This window comes from Labrus bergylta, chromosome 11 (assembly GCF_963930695.1).
Source record: "Labrus bergylta chromosome 11, fLabBer1.1, whole genome shotgun sequence".
NCBI lineage: Eukaryota > Metazoa > Chordata > Actinopteri > Labriformes > Labridae > Labrus > Labrus bergylta.
The window spans coordinates 17,732,625-17,752,202 of NC_089205.1; the positions used below are offsets into that span (position 1 = coordinate 17,732,625).

The window sequence follows — 19,578 nt, forward strand, 5'->3', positions numbered from 1 at the left end:
AAACAGCCACTTTGCTACACCACACTTGAGCCCCTGAGGGGGTTTCTACAACGAGAGATGAATGGGTAAGTCATTTCAGGCTCACTCTCTTTGAAGCTAAGTATCATTAGATTGTCATGGTATCATACTCTACACCTCTAACCTGGTCAGTCAGAGATTATCTAGTTCAGGATATAATTTGGCTTTAAAGCTACGTTATAATACTTGTTAAGCTGAAGCACTAAGTTCGTAATGAAACAAAATGTAACAGTGCAGGAACAGCATGGTATACTTTTTCTTTTCTGTGTGCTTCACAAAATAAAGGCTCTGTTTTGGACCTAAATGCAATCTCTGAGTGGTTAAAATCCTGTGTACCATTGTCGGTTATAGAGCTTTATTATGTATTGATTTATTGTGCTTTAATCTCAAACTTACTTTAATGTTATAAACGACTTTTAATTAGCTAAACTTGCTTCCCTACAGTTCCCATATCCTCCGACACAGCTGAACCCAGCCCTGCTCTCTTCCAGTATGTGTCTACACCTATGACAATCTTTATCAGCAGGAGCTTTTATAAAGTCGCCCAATCAACTTAACTCTTGTTAATCACAGCATGTGATCCTCGTGTATGGAGCAGCCAGCTGTACAAAACTATTAGCTAAACAGCATTAGAGGTTCATATCTAACATGAGACATTGCATCACAATCAATGCATGATCTTGGTTGGCGGTAAATATACCTGGATAGCCCGCTCGGGTATAGTCCATTTGTACTGTTTGTACTCAGTTTTTTAAAGTTCTCGTCTCAACTATCACAGTTTGAATTTGGACGAAGCCTTTTTTGCAGGGTACCAAGCAAAGAGCACTATGTTTTTATGTTCCTTGGCAAAGCAACACAGGAGTAGCACACCAGCCAGAAAGGAAAGCAGGAGGAGAGGATTCTTCAGCGAATACTTCACACTATGGACAGGACAGCAAAGCGATAAGATGTTATAATTTGTCTGCAGGTGCTGTCCAAATAAACCCAAGTTGAATATTCACCATTGCTGTTTTCAGAATAATAATGTATTAGTTTGAAGCTCTACCTTGTGTGTTTGTATGAGATGCCAAAGGGCATTGGCTGAACAATCTACTGTGTTGTGGTTGTAGAAAGAGCTGCAAGTGTGTCTTTGGGCAGAGGCTGTACAATAGGCAGGACAAAGCTTGGCCTCAGCTACATCGAAACAAAATCCAGTAACTTTCCCACGGGTTTTGTGGAGGTGTGGGTGTTTCATTTGGCTTGAAGCAGTCACTCTCAACAGCAGTGTTTTTTTAATGGCTGCTTCGGTTCTTGAAAAACGAATATATTTAATGAACCGAGGTAGAATTATTTTGAACACATTGCATGAAACTTATTAGAGAAAAAAACCTCAAAAACCACAATATCTGTATTTGAAGTTAAGAAATCAGCTTCTATCTCTTCTGTACAATTTTTACATTTAAGACATAATCTTCTGTCATTAAGATATTGTTGAATAATTATGTAATGGCACTGTGCATGTACATGGGCTTGCAGGCCTATCATTTTGCTTCTTAAGAATGGAGAGGCAGTGGTAAAAATCATTTTCAAAAGTATGATGAATCCCTACATCTTTGGCAAAAACATCACATGTTATATTTTCTTTATTCAGCTCAGTACAAAGCATCTGCATTAGAACGCTTAATATGTCCCAATAAGGTCAGCTTTAATATTTTTACCCTCATCTTTAGAAATAATTTCTATCAAAGTCTTTATAATAGTCCTCCTTTCAAAAAGTCAGAGAAAACTGGCAAGGTCAGGTCATATCCAACCTGGATTGACGAGCAAAAGTGGAGAGGTTTAAAGCAACAGCACGGTTATGGGAGGTTGTTCTGGTGGATACATTCACATTATTTGAAATGCGAAAGTGTCAGCTTTAACATTTCACCATGTAGGACAATAACTGCTTTTTCAACTTCATTATAAGTCGTCTTAGTTTTATATTTTGACAGGCTGGACAGCTGCTGTTCCCCTCTGTTGTTCTCCTCCACAGTGACATCAGGTAATAGCTTTGCAAAGTGTTAGTGGCTCACTGGTTAAACAAAACGGGACTTGAAATATGTCAAGACAAAATGCTGGAGGTGTGCAGTGTTTGCTCTACAGCAGCAGTCTGCTTTTGGATGATTTTTGTGTGTTTGTTCTTTTTGTTTAGGCATCTGCGCTTCTTGGTGAGTCCATTGCTATGATGAATATTTGGTTTGGAGGCACACAAGGTTATCGGGATTCAAGTCTGTGTGGGCTCCTGCACCTGAGTACCTAATATCAGAGCTCTAACTTTCTCAGCGGGTCCAAGCAGCACATTATTTGTTTACACCCTTTCCTTTATTAAAACAGCACTGTATGAATCAATAACCCTGGCTGCTGATTAATATTTGTCTTAGTTTGCATTGTGGAGATAGAGGAGGTCTTTTTCTGGAACTGATTGACTGTACTTACAGTGTTTCCCACAGAATGACGAGATACCTGGACGGTGGAGTACGCGGGGGATGGACATATGCCTCGCGTTTTGAAAAGTTCCGCTCGATATTCTGTTATTTATAGGAGTTCAGCACAGCATCAGCATCAAGCAGCTGTACATTAACATTTAGAAAATGAAGCCATGAGAAGCTTCAACTTTGATTGGAGCAAGGTGCATTTACAAAGAGGGGTGTACGGACAGTGGAGCTTCTCTCTAGCTCTCTCTTTCTCTGAAGCTGATGATATTCTGCACTCTGAGTTTTGCTGTCTTATCTGTCCGCAGGAGTCAAGAGGGATTTTTCTTTTTTTTTAAACGGGAGCTATGTTGCACGGAGCAGTGAGCTCCTTGCGCGTGCCTCTCTCTCTCCCCTGCTCTCTCTTGCTCTTGCTCTCTCGTGCACGCAGCAATTTTATAAATAAATGAAAAATAAAATACATTTTTATTGACTTGTATTTACTTGGCAGAAGCTTAGTCTGTATAGAATTGGAAATAGTTGAACTCACCCATTGGTTTTTGGACAGTTGTTTTTACGCACTGAGTTTGGCACTCATACAGTCACAATATTGTTTTTCTAGTAGTCAGAAGGCCTGTTTGTCCTTGCTGAGTTCTCCCAATGCATGGGTTTGTGCGTGTCATCTTTGATGATACAATGTTATACAAAATAGTGTTATTTTATCCAGTGGCTGCACAGTCTCTGTTTATGACATGGAAGCACATTGTGTCTGGTTTGTTAACGGGCTATTGTTCGGTCACTATTTCCTCACTCCACACATTCATCGAGTTTATGTACTTAAACAGGAACACACACACTCAGAGATTTAATATCTAACCTGGTCCACAATCTTTGTTATGTCAGATTCTGCATTTTTTTTTTTTTTTATGGCAGATCAGATCATCTAGCGTTGAATTGATTGGACATGGTCACAGTATTATCCGGTTTGCTAGCAGGCATAGTCTTAGAATTAAAACTACTTTGACCAAATGGTGGCTACATTTAATGGTTTCTTGCATGAAATTTTGTGTGCTTGTGACTTACTTGTGTTAATATTCTTCTTTAATTATGTGAAACTGGGAGAGGGGGGGAAGTGCACACAGTGTTCTCCCTACACTCCCAAGTGCCAGCAGGACAGCCCATAAATTTTCATCATAATTGATCTAGTACCTCTACACTACAGCACAGATCAGTTTCTCCACTCAACCAAGAAAAAAAGAAGAAGACTGGACACATTATTCTAGATAGAATTACAAAATGTAGGTGGCAAACGTTGTAACAGATAGCAAGCGGCATTCATGACATGTCTGACCTTTCTCAGCTTTTTTATGAAAACATAATGCAGAACCATCAGTTTATTGACCACGATACAAGACATGTTGTCAGAAAGCAGCAGTTTTTTTTAACTGTTTACAAGAATCACAACCAAAACAGTTCAGAAGCCATGTTTTTTCTGGCTGTAATCAATTTTTTTTTCACAGTGGCAGCTCCCCTTTAGTAATGGAAAATATTACAGCACACTCCTTGAATGATTGCAGTGCTGCTGCAGTCTCAGGCTCAATCCTGTTCCTGTGGCAGCAGATTGGACCATGTCCAATATTCTGGATATTAATGGGCACTTTAAGTGCAGAGAGAGTATGAATGACATGATGAAAGCGAGGAGAGTGTAGGAGAGAGCCAAGTGTGTGTGAGACAGAAGGTTGTGATGACCGCTTTGAGTTTTATATCCGACCTGCCTCTGAACAGCGAGGCGCTTAATGTTCAGACACCATGTAAATAAGGAAGAGGAAGATGTCTAATTGCCATCCTTTGCATGTGGTTACTGAAGCATTTAATGTTCTATATTTAAGCTATGTATTTAAGCTACACTGATGGATGTTTGCATTCGAACGGAAAGTGTAGAATTAATTAGAGGTTAGATAATCTAAGTTTGTGCCAACTAATGCAAGGACAAACAGGAAGGATAACTTTGTCTGCATGTAGTACATGCTGTCACCATTCAACTGTTTTCTTTACAAAGTGTCTGTACACACACTTAAACAGGCACTCCTACACAGATTGAATAATGAACCTTGAACACATCTTTCTAATGTCAGATTTTGACTTGATTCCTGATGATCTGGTGCTGACTTGATGAGGCTAAATGTGCCGTCAAACAAATAATCTGAACCATTTTCTATCATGTTTTCTATGAGAATTAAATCTGTCAGTGATTGTAAATATAGCAGCTTATCCTACTTAAGATGGATTTGGCACACACTGGGGCATCTTTGCTGAATAAATTGTGGTTGAATGTAGACTTGGTTATTATTCAAACACATCATCCTGCCCTTGAGGCCTGGCCAAGAACAAGTGTGTTCAGGGCTCAGGGTTGAGCAGAGCTTATGGGACACAATTGTGGCTGCTCACAGCAACTCTGTGAATGGGTGCCAAATAAAAGATAAAAGTTACCATGCAATCGCCTCCTCTCTTTCCGGAGCAGGCAGATGTGATGGACTTATTTTATATAATGGCGTCCATCTACTCAAGCTTATGCAAATGTCAAGAAAATGAAACATTGGACATTTCAAGCAAAATAATAATTTGTCCAGGAGAGTGGGACCATTTATCACAATAACGTGATAGAGTGGCTGTGAAAGACTTGGAGAGGTGGAGATTCCAATGAATTCCATTTGTGGGCAGTCAGCAGAACGCCTACACATCAAGAGGTAGAGACATTTTAGAGATTCTACAGAACGTTTTTACATTTCAAACAGGATGGGGAAGGCAAACAACCGTTATCTCATTCAGTGCAATGACTACGGTGGATTTGCTTGTATCGTATTTATTCAAATGTTAATTTTAATTCTTTGTTTGAAGTGTGAAGGTGCTGTGTGTGTGTGTGTGTGTGTGTGTGTGTGTGTGTGTGTGTGTGTGTTGCCTTTTTGTCCGTGTGGTTTGATGACTAAAGTCTGTCTGGGCAAGTCAAAAAGGAAAAAAATCTTTCTGATGAACTTGTCCTCAGTAGTAAGATGTGATTGATTTGATAGCTTGTAAGTAAACTCCCATGCATTTCATTGTGGGAAAAAAAAGATTTCTACATTGATGAGTAAACTGTGCGACACTCTATGTTAAATTCTTACAGTTAATCCTCAAATAATAATCGGTTGTAAATCAGCAGCAATTATTAATGCTTTGTAACTGCAGTCTATTTTAAAAGGCGCTGCTTTTCTTGCCTTTACGGTAGTGATTGTCACACCTGATAATACTCAGCCAATAAAATGCTTTTCTCAGACCAGGCATTGCAAGTGAACAGAAGCACCCTGAGGAGTCAGCAGATGGAATGCCTCAGAAACACAACTTGAGAAACTAAGTGAGTCAGGGAAAAGTAGACATTGTGTGCACTGCATTTAGAAAAGGAGACGGCAAAGAAAGAGTGGACACACTCTCTCATGTTCATTTTCCCCACAGGCAGTTTAAAACATATACTATGTGAACCGTTAAACTTCTCAGACAGATAGAGTTTAATATAAATGCATGCTTTCTAACACAACTCTGCTTCATATTGAAGTCTGCAGTACCTTCTGCAGTGGAAGTAAATAAAGGCCCCGGCTATTGTTTGAGGATTTACGTTCCTCTAATTTAGCATGAAATGTTGCATTGGCCATTTTGGTCATGTCTTTAGAGGCTGCAGAGAATAAATGAGACAGAGGGACTTTAGGGCTCAGAAAACTTCAAAGTAATGAATAAGATAGAGACTGTAGAGACTCATTGATTCACTTGTGCATGCTGGGGAGTATGTTGTGTTTCAGCCTGAGATAATGGCTTGTTAAATGGGAGAGATCATAGCCGTTCCAGTCATTTGGTTTGATTTTTGTTCCTTCATCAGCACTTTGAATTCAAGCTGGACTGTCTTTTGCCTCTGTCTTTGCTCTTTGTCTTCCTATACAAAACACACACACCTACACAAGACGGGCAAGGTCGACCATTAGAGCAATGTTTGCACTGTCAGTCCTGCCTTGCTTTTATAATTAGAAATCCGACTGTGCTCCTCATTCACAAGTTCTCCACACAACTGCTGTTGCTTGGGGGGGACCTCCCTGTTTGGATGAAAACTGATTAAATTCAAGTCACTGATAGTCGCAACAGCAGTTCCAGAGGAAAGGATGGAGGAGAAGGGAGACAAGCGAGGAGGGTGTTGCTGGGAGAACAGGCTCGTAGTGTGATGGCTGTCTCTATCTCTCCATGTCATCCTCTTCAATCACCAACATAGAAGAAGGAAACACAGCTGATTCAGTCAGCAGAGCAACGACTTGATTCATGTTTGAGGATTTGATTTGATGCTGTTTACAAAGTGAATGGGGAAATCATCGCTGTTTGACGACGTGACAAGTGGTACCCTCAGGCACTGTGCTGGGCATGTGTCCCATACCCTGTGTTAGAGTTAGAGCAGGTGTTTTTAGACGTACTGCTGTACTGAGGGCACACAGCACACTTCACTGCTAGTGACTGTTGGGAATAGACAGGATGGGATATGTTTCCTGCTGAGGCAGCTAGTTTTATTCTGAAATTGTTAATAAATACTCAGAAGATCTTTATGATAGCTTCGTACCTTATATATGTCTTGTGTTGTACAGACTACATTCTTTCTTTTAACAACCCGACAGAGGGCCTACACACACATGATCTTACCAAAATACCTTTGTAGAGTAGACAAAAGCCTCACATTTGCGATGGGAGTGGCATTTAGGCAAGTTTCAGGACCCGTTTTGCGGGTACACAACATTTATAAAATGAGACCCCTGGCCCTTACTGGGATTGAAATTTGAATGTCCAATTTAACTTCAAACATGACAAAAAAACGTTAACTAAATTTAATCTAATTTAGGATCATAGGGATCCAACGTAAAAGGTGCAATTGATAAAGAATGGAAAAGTCTAGGCGTTATTCCTGAAAGGTATTGTCATCAAAATTGCTCCAATTTTACCTCAATCATTCAAATGTTAGTGGGTGAAAACAGCTGGCGGGAATCAGGCTTCTCACTCATTGTAGACACGTGACTCAGAGAGACATTAACAGAGGATATACCTGATTTCTGTCTTTATGTGTAAAATGTCACACATTCTTCCTTTAAGAGGACAGCGTGAATTCGGGCAAAACTACAACATGTACAGACCATCCTGTGTTAGTGCTTATTAATAATGAAAGACCCGGAGAAACGACCCCTTTTTTTCTTCTCATAACCATCTCTTATAATCTGGTGCTCATAATAATCAAAGACACTGATATAGGCTCATCAGTAATAGAAAACAACAGATGCATAATTGCGCAAAAAAACAAAACACATTTTTATTTACACACTTCATCAACGCCATGATTTTGAGCTGGGAAAGGGCCATAAAATTCCAGCCTGCAGGTTCAAAGCATAATTAGGATGATGGTTTGTGGAGGTATAGGGAGATAATTTCACCAAAGAGATAAGGCTCAGGAAAATGTAATGCAATGAAATGAATAGATGAATCATTTCCCTTTAAGCCTTTGTAATATTGTCTCTTTTCACTGTGATCATTGATTTCTTTCTAATGAAAAATGCAAAAAATACCAGAGTTAACGCTTTGTATGCCAGATTGTCTGTCACATTACAAATAAAGTCTCAAACTGTGTATTGTTATATACACAGTATGTCATATAGTTGTAACAAATTAAAGTACTTTATAAAGTGAGGATCTGTGTATACAACATGCAAAGCACTTCAGAATTTAAACAATAATCAACCTTTAATATGCTCCTAAAATCACAACCATTCTCTGTAAATCACACAACAGCTATGAAGTTAAATGACATTATTCCTACATCTGCTCTAGAACAGTATGGTCCTGGCCTTGTCCTTGATCTTCCTCACACCATGTGTTCTATGCTTGTGTATGTGCATTCACAATTGTGTTGATTTACAACCAACGCCTAAGCACATTTTTTTATGTTTTATGTCTTCATAAATCCATTAATTTCAGAATTCACTGCAGACACTGCCCTTTAGTAGGCCCGTCCTCAATGTCAGCTCTTTGTCATTGTCAGGCAGCTCATCAAAAGCCATTAGTGTGTTGTTGTTGTCTGAGTGGTTTGGAAAGTCACAGATTGCAGAAGAAAATACAATTTAAAGATTTGAATATGGAAGACTGAGCTCAATAAACATGATACCCTTATGAGGTATTCCTGCATCTGCTGTAGAGCAACTCATAATCTGACAACACAGGAATGCGTGAATTAGCTTATGGCAAACACTAGACACTGGACACTAGTGAATCACTTTTATGGAGAGGAGAAATGATACTGGGAAAGGAGAGAAGTACAATAATGAACTCTAAACTCCATCAATATGAAGCAGTATCAGGCTTTAAATGTGGATAAATATGGATACCAATATGGATACTGTTTATGGAGATTGATACTTATCGATACCCTATTGATACTTCCTTCCATAATTTGATGCAAATGAATAAATATATGATGTGAACATAATCTTTAAAATGTTGTTTATGTGAAGCAAAAGCTCTGGCTTCTTTTTGAATGATTTCTTTGGGATTAAAAAACAACAACAGAGAAAATAACTGCTGTCAGTGGACCCTCTAAACATTTGCATTCATCAGCTTTATTGAACACAGAGCAACATCTTGACGAGCTGTAACCTTTACAAACTGAGTCTCAAGAAGACCACAAACCACAAAACTAACTGTGATGGAAGCAGAAGGGGGGAAAGGGAAATAAATGGAAGTGCTATTGCACTGAGCTTGTTGCAATCGATTTAGTAAAGATAGACAGTACGTTTGAATTGCCTACTTAACCATCAAGCCCAGAAAGTAAAAATGCAGTTACGCAACTACAAACCTCTGATGGGTAGCTTCATCATGATTAGAGGGTGGGGAGGAAATTGACAGGGTGGTTTGAAAGCACCACTGAGTGCCAAATGCTTGATGAGCTTAATAACCGTTACCAATCAAGTACGAGGCTATAATATCAAGTCTTAGTTATAATCATCTCGTATATGTGCATTTTTATTTTTAAAACAATCTCTCAATATCAAATATAGAACAATATGAAAGTTCTGTTTTTTTGTCATCCAGGTCACAAAAAGTCAAATCAAACTTTTCTTAGAATTTGGTCATATGGAAATCAAAAGATAAAAGAAGTTAATAGAGCTCTGCCCAGTCCCCTACATATTAGAGCCAAGGATGGCTGCAATACATTAATTTCCTTTTGTATTAACATTATGTCATTGATTTGAGTGGTTGTAGCTCAGTGGTAGAGTTGGTCATCTTTTTTTTTTTTTTTTTTTAAGATTTCTTTGGGGACCTTTTTGTGCCTTGATTGAAGTGGTAGGACAATGGTTAGAGTCAGAATTCAGAGAGAGAGAGAGAGAGAGAGAGAGAAAGTGGGGAATGACATGTGGGAAAGGAGCCACAGGTTGGATTCTAACCCGGGCCACCTGCTTGGAGGACTAAAGCCTCCGTACGTGGGGCATGAACACCAACCACTATGCTACGGGTGCCCCAGAGTTGGGGCTGGGAGAACTGGAAGGTCGGTGGTTCAATCCCAAACTCCTGCAGCCACATGTCTGATGTGTCCTTGGGCAAGTTGCTCCAGCTGCTTTGGCGGGGGCGTTTGAATGCGTATGATTGAGATTATTAACCTCTGATGATCACGTTACATACATTTACCGTTTGATAAAACTGTAATTATGAAGTGACAAGATACTTGGTTGTCCTCTTCGACTTTTATTCTACACAGGGTGTTTGTGTCAGGGGTTATTTTAATAATAAAAAACAAGCAACAGCTCGATCAGAAACATTTTGGATGTAAAGGACAGTTTGAACTCTGTCAAGCCAAACCTTAAGCTGACATGACACGTTGATGGGATAAGGAGTTTTGAAGACGGGACCTTTTATGTGTCGGAACAGAATATAGGTCATTTCGATTATGTGAAAGAAAGATTGATTTTGTGTGGTGTTCATAACTCGGATGTCTTTGTTCTTGTCTCATTGAAGGGTTTACTGTAAGGAGAGAATTTGTGTCTTGAAATATTTCAGTCTAAATGCTTGTTTCCAGCCAAGGATTTCCATACAGACCACATTCCTGTGGAGGTGGTGCTGTGTTACGTCTGCCTTCATGGAATCTGTGCTAAATTATGCATTTGACTGTGTACCCACAGGGATGAATATTGTACTCCAGGTCATGCATTATAAATGAAAATGAACAACTGTAAGGATACACAAACACCTAGCATCCTCAGGTAAGGTTAACACCCCAAAGGATTTCAAAGTCGTGTTGCTTAAGTAATTTGGGCCACCCAGGGGACCCAGAGGACAGACACAAGGACACAAAGCAAAGGCACTGAGATGATGTGTCTTTGCTATTTCTCAGTATGACTCGCAGGTCGCCTGGATCTAATAAGTCTCTCTAAAATCCTTCCCCTCTGGCAGGACAGTACACCTCAGACTGACATCATCAGTTTCTTCGATGTCCATTACAGTCTATCAGTTAGAAATTTTGTGAGAAACCCTCTAACCCAACTAGAGCACTGTTGTATCTGGATGTTCTTTTATGGCTCCCCACTGGCTGCCTTCTCGCCATGCTGCTGTATTGCCAAATCTCTTTAAGTATTTTTTTTTACCACCAATGTTGTCAAGTTCAAGGTCAAAATTGTCTTCTTAAGCCTCTTCTTGGAGTCATAGTGAGCAAATGGGGAGTCTCAGTTGGCCATGAGAAGGAGAGAGACACAGGAAGAGTGTGTGTGTGTGTGTGTGTGTGTGTGTGTGTGTGTGTGTGTGTGTGTGTGTGTGTGTGTGTGTGTGTGTGTGTGTGTGTGTGTGTGTGTGTGTGTGTGTGTGTGTGTGTGTGTGTGTGCGCAGCTGCTCGTTGGTGTGTCTTTTGCTGAACTGATTTAAGGCCCCAGGCCACAGGAAGAAGGCTACTCTACACTCCAGGCACGTGCCTGAAACCAGCAGCAGAGGAAGCACTATTGCTGTTGAGCAGCGTCAATGCAGACGCCTAAATGAGTCAGTCCTGTCCTGCAATGCCCAACATAGCAGTCCGCCACTTACTCAACTCCTCTCTCCCCTGACTGTGAAAGTAACACTTGTAAATCAAAGAATCTGCCATTGCCTTGTCATGTTACTGAAGGGCATAACACAGGAAAGGGGTTCAATGCATGCACATGTTGCAGAATTTAATACGGCAAATCAAAGTTTGTATGGTACCATTGCTGATCAAGAAAGAACACACAAACTAGTTTGAAGTTGAACCCAATTTCCACCACAACAACTGAAAATGCTTTCCATTCTATTTTTGCACACTGTCTATCAACCACTTCCCATTTGTAGTCTGCTGCTGTCTGCATTCATATATTCTTTTCTTTTCTTACCTTTCCATGATCCATGTTTTTTTTTTTTTTACTTTCTTGTGTAACTCCATTCTGTGCCTCAAAAATATTTTTGTGACCATTTTCAGCCTGAGGAGTTTTTTACAGCGTTGTTTTGCATCAGAAACTCCCAAGTAAAATGTGTTTAGTGCAAATGTTCCTGCAGGTAGACGGATTGGGTAATTATTTTTTAAATCTTTTGGCTTGTATGAAAGTCACAATTGTCTTTGTTAACTTTTTTGTGCGGTGGCTGGAAACAATAGTGATGATTTGTTTCCTAATGAGGGCATATTTGTGGAGTCGTAATACAAAACTTTTAACCCAATGTCCCCTTTGCCACCTGAGGGCTGATAAAGGAGGTGGGTTGGTATCAGGGACGGTGTGATGACAGCTCATGAATTCTAAAAGCTTTATCGTTCCCCTGCAGCCAGCCTGGGCAGCTCACTGCTGCCTCTCATCTCTTCTGTGTGTTGCACTGAATATGGCTCTCCAATTGGGGTCACAGGATGGACTGATAGGAAGCTATATCCCCTCATAACTAGAGGCACAGAGTTCAGCATTAAGAATAGCAGCAGAGAGATTGCAGGCCTTAATACAAGCCGCCTCATGTACTGAGACATTGTGACATATAAACATTAACAAAGCAAGAAATGCACTGGGAAATGCATTATTCTTCTTTCTTTCTTCTTTCTTTTGAATTCATTTGACAGCATGTGTGGACATTTTAGCCAAATAAGGCTAAAACTTTTCCTTTGAAATGTTAACCTTTTGATAAGTTTAGTATTGGAATTTTAAGCCTCAGTTTCACCGTAACTATGCAATTTCATCCCAGCATGTGTGAGACTGTTGACAAAACAATCTTATCTCAGATACATGAGGTAGCTTTCGATAATATCAAAAGGCTCTAAGCCCCCCTGTTAATTAACCTCCATACTGCAGCTGAACCAGGCAGTCAAGGATAAGCATCAACTGTATGAATGAGAGCCCCAACTACATATATATTTTATTATATCGTATGTTACAATTGACGGTCAATTTATTCTCAGCAAGCTGAGAAAAATCTCTGAACATTCCCTTAAACCTGAGGTAATAAATCTCTTTTTGGTAGCAAAACACAAATATTATAATTTAACTTGTCGTACAGCAGGGAGAGAAAGAAGCAGCAATTTTTCCAAATTGAATGGAAATAACATATTGTTTTCTATTTTGCCTGAAAAATTACGTGTTGATGAGGATTCCATTGAACTACTTGAACTAATTGACTTTCACCATCAGCAGTACAGGATATTTACAAAAAGAACACTTACTCCTTAATTTCCTGTGAGGTTTTTTTTTCTCCATAGAAATGTAACCGTTTATAGTAAAAGAGAAGGATTCTGTATTTAGACTCATAGAAGTACTGTGTGGAAAAACATTTTCTTTTTCTAACTTCTCCAGCGTTCATACTAAACCAGAATTTAATGTTTATGCAACATTGGACTGTTCTGTGGCACATGGTGACGATGATTTGTAGCCACAAGGCTAAAATTGTGAACATTGTGACACTATTTTTGGAATCAGTGGTAATGGGTGCCTGTCAAGTGCAATAAATTCACATTTGTTTAGGGACACTTGAAGTTCGACTGGACGAGAAACACTCAAATCTTCCAGTTAGATTTGCCACTTGTAGACGCAGTAATGGCAAGCAGATTTCCTTTTGGAGATGTATTCCAGGGGGGGTTGCTATACTTTGCTACTAAGGGCAAATAAATCAGAACCTTCTTAACGTGTGGCCTCTGCTGCAGCAGCTCTTTGCAGCTGTCTCGCCTTCCCCAGGCTGTCCTCTCTCCCAGATTACCTTAAGGGATTGATGGCCATGCCGAAGCAAAAACAGAAAAATCCATACCGCTCTGCTGCCCTTTCCATATGACATTGATTTCACGGTGAAATATCAATCTGCATATGACATGTACTGTTGCACGCTCTCAATAGCACAACACATGTTTAGAAGTAAATCAACATAAAGCAGCTTGAGGACAGTGCTTTATCAAGTTGCTCTGTGGACCTTTTTTTAAAGTCCAATCAAAGAGACAACAGATTTTAGTCAGGGAGATTTATTACGACATCTCAATTTATTTATTATACACATTTACAAACATATAAAGACAAACACACAGGCACAGACCCACACTGGCTCATTCATTTACAGCTTTGAAAAATAGCACTCGAGAGAAATCAAATTCTGCCCTCATGTTTTGTCTGATAACTAACAAACTGTATATCATTAACCCCAAGCAGTTTTTTCCCAGTGAGTTTATGTTGATAGATTGTAGCAGCCTGAGGTACTTTGACATGAGTTTTGACCTTAAGAAGCATCTCTTCAATAACTTTTACGACCCAAATTTTGTGGCCACACTCAGTGAGACATAATAACTGAGAAGCTCAGGAGAACCTAGAACAATTTAAAATGCATGAAGATCCATTAGATAACCTCTTCTGTGGTCATATCTTTGCTTATACGTTGTTTTTAAATGAGTGAAAATGACAAAAACATGTCTCAACTTTTAGACTTTACATAACGTAAAATTATTTTGCCAAAGATGAAAGAGGCTACTTTTTCAGAAGACAAATTAATACTAACTAACAACTCAAGTGTCTCTCATGGCTGCAAAATAATACATTCATAATATTCTTTTGAATACTTTTTCAGTGTTCCATGTGGGGTTAGGTTTTATAACTTTGCCACTACCTTTGCAGCAGCAGATGCCTAGTGAGGAAAATACAGGCTGTTCTTTTTAAACGTCAGACATTTTAGCACAGGTGTTAGTCATTTCACTAATGATGGCCCTGAAACTAAAGTAGAGATTAGATTGATGACACCTGTGATTTGTTTCTGCTGTGACATTATAAGGATTGTGCAGTTTGAAAACTGTCTCCTGCAAACGATTACATTTGTTCACCCGGCTGTATTCGCCACAAGTATTTTTTTATTTTTTCACTACGTTTCAAATACGCAGTGAGTCTATTTTTCGCCGGAGTGCGCTGCAGGCACGCGTCAAGCTGGACAGAATATGACAGCCCGGACAGGAAGTCAGACAAGGAAACGCACAGAGCATCCGGTCAATTTCAAAATAAAACACAATATACGGACTCACGATCGTATTTTTCATCACTTTATCAACATTACGTCAAAACAGGCACCGAATTAACAACAATGCATCCTCAGAAAGACAAAGCAACATGTTGTTTGCAGGTTTTTCTCTTTATTCCCGCGGGATCCTGTGATGTGTCATGGGTGCGCTCTGCCCATGAGAGTGGGCAAGGGAGTACACCAAGGGAGCTGAGGAACAAGGTGTGTACATTGTCTTTAGCTCTTTGGAAGTCTTCTTTTTACCGCAGCTTTGATCGTGCTGACTTACATGTTCCTATTAGTTGGCCAGTTAGATGTTTTTGCAACTTTGTGTTCCCCCTAGACCCTTTGAGTCCTAGGTGAACAATGTTTATTACAAAGTCAACACTTATTTCTAAACATGCACAGATAATATTTGTTAATAAGAATAAGAATAACCACCAATCCCAACATACTCTGTGCACGCCACTGTCCGTCAGCGCCACGGTTTAGCTTCGTCAGACAGCGCTCACCCTGCCCCACTGGATCCGTTTCGCAATCTTATTTTGATAAAGCTGCCCCGAATTCTTCTCGAATTTCTACATCCCAAAAACCCAATCATGGTCAGTTTAAGGCTAGGTATTACAGTTGGGATTGTGAGCAGTGTTTAAGGCATTAGAATATGTCCCTTTGTATGTGTGGTGAGTGAGAATAGAGGAGGAAGAGGGAAGGAACAGATACAATTTCTTTACCCTGAAACTCAACATATGTCCGCACTTCAAAGTTTCCCCTTCATCATTTATCCCACATTCCTTCCAAAGGCTTCAAATATTCATTTGATTTGACCTAAATGAATTGTCCTGCTTTAAATGGTTTCAAATGACAAACAATTACACAGATTACCCAACATTATAAAGCAACAAGTGATTCAAACTGGTCGATGTAGTTGTGCTTTTGTAAGACTTTCAAGACAAACCCAAGTTGAAGCGTTGTTTCGCTAGTTTTTGTTGTGATTTCTAAGTATCAGTATTCATCTAATTTGCAGCATGTTGGTAGAGGAGTCAGCCAAGTCTAATGAGCTCTTACCCCAAAGAGGAAACAGAACAAAGCCATTGTTTGTCTACATTATAATACTAGGAGGTTTGACTAGATGGCTGAACGAGAGACGTGTTTTTCTTTCTGTGGCATGATGTTATGCTTTGGAATAATTCATCACTTGTTTTGTGTCCCCATGTTCAACTCTTAATGCAGTCAGTTTCTTGAGTGACTAAAAGTGACAGTTTGATTTATGTGCCTGGAACACAACTTTCAATTGATGCTTACTCTTGCACAATTATTTTACTTTATTGTACTGTAAAAAGTCTCCTCATCTATTTGAAGTTGTCTGTAGGCAAGTTCCCTTTGTCTTTCTCTTACTTGCCACATGTTGGCTTTCAACTGCTCCATATTTTCTCACTCGTTTACTGCTTTTCATTTGTTTTTTTTTTCCTGTTATTGTGAATAATGGAACATGCTTCATCCCTTATTAAACGGTCTTCAACCAAAATCAGGGCAGCAAGCAACCTTCATTGAACCCTATAGTGTACAGAAGGGTCATGAAGGAGACTTTGTAGGGGACTGATGTCAGCTACACCTTGTCTCACTACATTCAGAGAAAACATTTTAATACTAGTGGTGCAACGGCCACAGCTGATCTGTCATCTATTGGACCATCATCCCAGCCTCACCCCCGCGGTTCAGATGGGGATTGATGTAAATTATATCAATATGTAAAATCAATGTAGTGCAGTTACGTTTAAAAAATGTTTTATTTCACTCAAGTTTTTCACAGACTTTCATACAAAAAAAGTCACAAAGTGTTGGTATTTGATTGTGCATGTGTACTTGGTGTCAAGCCTGCAGCCAGTGTTAAACACTATCTATCTTATTTTTTTTAAGACATTACCACTGGATGGTGATAATGCCTGGAAGATTCAAATTATAAACACGTTTTAAGCTTTAATCTTCTCAAAAGCCCAACCTTTGTTTCATCTTTTAACCAGGTTTTTCACGTCTATGGAAATGTGTCTTTATTTCTTATCTCTACAGTTAGTGATAATAATGCAGGTTTTGTATCTGCTGCGACATAGCAGGTGATCTCACCGTGGTGCTGAGTGATTAGGTTGATCCCCAGGGAGAAGTTTAATTCTCCCCTGAGTAAATGGGCCATTAAAATGCAATGGTATGAGATTAATGTTCATCTTGTAAGTGACATTTTCTTTCTAATTTACCGTCGAATGTGTCTCACAATATTGTGTGCTGGGCCTTGTTTGGAATGCTGATGAGTTGCAGAAGCTGTTTAAAGTCTTGTGCAGTGACAATATGAAAAATGTTGGATGTGATATACAAAGAGGAAGAGTGTCTAGCTGAGTAAGGGGCAAACAGTAAAAACAATACCATTTGCAAAATGGCACAGTGAACTTTGAGACTGTGGTAACAGCAGATCCCAATGTCGCTGTGCAAAGCAGCATTAGGAATATGACTACAGTCTGAAAGCCGATTGATGATGCAATGCCATTTTTCTGTAGTTGCTTTTGAAAATATATACAACATTAAACAGGAGAGACATTGCCTTTATGCCATATCAGCCGTTTGTCTTTATGTCTCAGGATTTGTAAAAGCATATACACTGTCAAATGGATGCACTCCTTAATATTACCTCTCTGTGTGTCTCATAAAATAAGATTCATCCCCTTTGTGTTTTCTCATCAGATGTCTTATCTCTTTTTTTTCTCTCTTTTTCTTACAGAGTGTCTGTAGGCAGCAGTGCAGCAGGCAAAGCCCAAGCTGTGCACGTGTGTTTACACACAATTGTGTGAACGTTGGGGTAACATCCTATATGTGTATGTGAGATGAGGAAAAGCTAAGGAGCTACCACAACCACCCAGATCAGACAGCCTCCTGTGCTGCAAGATGGACTAGAGCCCCACACCTCAGGAGATCAAAGGTAGGTTCTCTGTTCAATGACTGCATAGAGAAAAGAAATCATGAATCCTTATATGTTTAGGCTAAGGTCTCTTCTGTCTTTGTGTTGGGGGTTCAAGAGTGTATGAGTAAATATCAGCTAAAAACAACAGCTGGTAGTCATTGGGACCAATCGTGGGTCAGACGCAAAGCAACTTGGCATCTAACGCAGTTGTCATTTTAACGCCCAGCGCTCACGTTGTTAAGATAGCAAATGAACTTTTGCTCTCATTGACGCATGGTGTTTTGTTTGTTTTAAATTGAGGCTTGGTCAGGCCAAAAGCTGCAACGTTCCTATCTTGAGGACAAAGAAAACGGCTGCGCCTTCGATCACCTCAAACCTTGTGTAAATCCTGTGACACGGTATGTTCCTGATTTGAACAGTACGCATTAGAAGGATGGGCATACAAGTTTACAACGCACGTCCACTAAGCATAACAGCGCACCTACTTGTTCTTGGAGCTGTTTCCAAAGCGATTGTTAACTTTGTAGCCTTTATAAAATGAGCGAAATGAGGCTTAATGCCTCACATTAAGCTAAACTGAAACTTTCAATTTATGGTAAAATGAGACAAGGTCAACAGATCCTCATGAATCAGCACAGCACCAGTTTTAAGTACTAAGCCTATTGCTACATTCAGTTTAGGTAGTGCAGCAGCCATTGTTTCTCTCTTAACATGAGGTGGGGTTAGGTGACTTCAAGTGCGGTTTGGACGGCGGCCTACAGTGCTCCGCGGCTGGCTTGTTGATTATTTTGCGGTTACCATGACAGCCCTACTTCTTTCAGCAGATTGATGTTTAAAGTTATTCCCCAGGACGGTGCGTCCCTGGCAACCTTGTGCTTCTGTTATTAACAGTTTGTCTTTCAAAACATTGGTGATCCATCAAGGGATAGCAGACCATTGCTGTGTGTAATTGGCCAATCAGAATCAAGTATTTGCAGCAGCTGTGTTCTAAAGGCTAATGATAAACTCCACTGTGGCAATGTTACATTTTTTTTAATTTTTTTTTTAGCTCAAAGCAGTTTAAAAGATACTTGCTGCTCAAACAATAACTGCCATAACTGTAATGAAATGGGTAAAAATCTGTTTTTTAGAAAGCCAAGCTGGTTCTATGGCCTTAGTTAAGACCTTACTCTGAGAACAAAAGCTGCTTATTGCACTATAATTCAGCACTGTTTGCGTGAAATGGGATTATTTTATTGAGATTTCTGCTGCTGGAAGGTTTTTGTAAATCCATGTCATTGAGCCATGACAATTGAATTTTCTCTATTTTTTTTTATTGGACCCCCGCCTTAGGGGTCTCGACCAGTCTCGTAGATGAACTTTTACCTTCTGTTACCGTCTCTAATTTTCCAACCAACAACTTCTATCTGAATAATTTTAGCTGAAAAGTTTAAGTATATTTTGGGAAAGTGAATATCCTGTATTTTGTGTGTGTGTGTGTGAAAATAAACAAACTCCAGATCAAGCATGTCACCAGTGATCATTCTCTACACAACTATTCCACTGCCTATCAGGACCCTTTACTGCAAAACTATAAGCTTTCATCAAGTCTTCAAGTTTTTTTCTGTCTGCTCAGACTCTGTTATGATTTCAAATGTGTTT

The 19,578-nt window shown here is 39.5% G+C and overlaps 1 protein-coding gene across 2 annotated transcripts in view; it reads left to right on the top strand.

The window, feature by feature from the left end:
* grik4 (glutamate receptor, ionotropic, kainate 4) overlaps positions 1-19,578 on the top strand; it is a 237,777-nt gene that overhangs the window by 41,449 nt on the left and 176,750 nt on the right. For both annotated transcript variants that reach the window (XM_065960396.1, XM_065960395.1), the window contains exon 2: positions 17,758-17,955. The gene's annotated coding sequence lies outside the window, so the exon portion shown is untranslated. The remainder of the gene's footprint in view (positions 1-17,757; positions 17,956-19,578) is intronic.